General features: G+C 48.7%; 1 protein-coding gene across 1 annotated transcript in view; it reads right to left on the bottom strand.

Moving 5' to 3' along the window:
• PSD (pleckstrin and Sec7 domain containing) overlaps positions 1-1448 on the bottom strand; it is a gene marked incomplete at both ends in the record, with an annotated part of 19031 nt that overhangs the window by 15817 nt on the left and 1766 nt on the right. The gene's annotated exons all lie outside the window — the stretch shown is intronic.

Below are 1448 nucleotides of genomic sequence, written 5' to 3'. Positions count from 1 at the left end.
AGCAGCTTCTGCAGCAGCAGAATGGTGCCAGATCCAGGGAGCTGGGGGGGTCTTACATTCATTCTTCCAGCTTCACTCTACCCATGAGCAGGCAAAGCAGAAAGCTTGAAGTAGAAAACTGGTGACTGGTAAACAGGGATGAGGACTGCAGCTGCAGAGCTCAAAACAGTGTGTAAGCAAAAATCCCAGGGCTGTGATGCAGGGACTCAACAAGCTCGCAATTTGAGCATCATGATTTTCACGACACTGCCCACAGGGTCTGCATCTACCAGAGATATTCATGGGGCTGCAAAGCTAAAAAACCCTCCACTGGTCTACAAAGAAGCCATGCAAAGTGAACATGAAGGCCCTATATACACTGGTAATTATACTGGGAGCACCATCTTTAGGAACAACAATGGATTTAAGGATACATCCAAGCTTTCAGCACTGCCTAGGGAGCTACAGTAGGGTGTCTTACAGGATGAAAAGCAGGTCTAGGCTTACAGCTCATAGGACTCATAGTGGCCTACCACATTTTTGGAAATAAAATACCACTATGCAAGATAATTGCCACAGCAACTTGAAGAACTTGCTTGCGGTAGTAATAACTTTACACCTTGCTCAAAACTTCATTTGGAAAAAAACCCCACATTACAAATGCTTATTTTCAGCCTTTCTCTAGAGCCCAAATATTTTGAGGATAGGGTAGGCAGCAGGGAGAGATGCATCTCTCCCCTCCCATAGAGATGCAAAGGCTGGACAAACTGACAGGAGCCCAGCACCCCATGGGATATACACCTCCATCAGCCCAGCACCTTCACTCTTTTCCTCCCTAGTGCAGGGGCACCACTGAGGGTTATATTTTCATTATCTTTTCCTCCTGCCAACATCAAAACTTTACTTTTCCTTTTCTTCCACCTAAATGCTCCCCACCTACCTTCTGCACAGCTAGGTGAGGACATGCTGTGATGTGGCATCCCAGGCATCACCCTGGTTTTGTGCTTCCCAGACAAGACCTCTCCCCACTCCCATGGAGCACTTGTTGGTGATGCTGAGCCTCCTCATCTCACTCAAGATTCTTTGACAATACACGTCAGGAGATGCCCTTGGCTGCTGCTAACTGTACAGGCATCTCCTGCTCCATGCCAATGGCCTTTCCCCTCCAGGTGGCTGTCCCACACAGTGCTCTGGAGTAGGTACCCACCTGATGATGCCTGTCACTCTTCACAGTCAAACCACCACTTCAGCAGACACTCCATGGGCTGAGTCTCATGCTGCCAGGCCAAAACACCATCTCCCATAGGTCCTAATGGCAGTGCCTGGCACTGGGCAGGTAGCATCTTGGAGTGCATTTGCTGCCCTGGGGTGGGTAACTGAATGATAACCTTGGTGTTGCCCATTCCATCAGCCTCCCAGCACAGGGTGTTTTGACACACATGAAAAACAACACAAAAGGCAACAAAAGG

The sequence above is a fragment of the Acanthisitta chloris genome, unplaced genomic scaffold, assembly GCF_000695815.1.
Source record: "Acanthisitta chloris isolate BGI_N310 unplaced genomic scaffold, ASM69581v1 scaffold636, whole genome shotgun sequence".
Classification (NCBI taxonomy): domain Eukaryota; kingdom Metazoa; phylum Chordata; class Aves; order Passeriformes; family Acanthisittidae; genus Acanthisitta; species Acanthisitta chloris.
The sequence above is the reverse complement of the archived record's forward strand: the minus strand, read 5'-3'. Positions and strand labels throughout refer to the sequence as shown.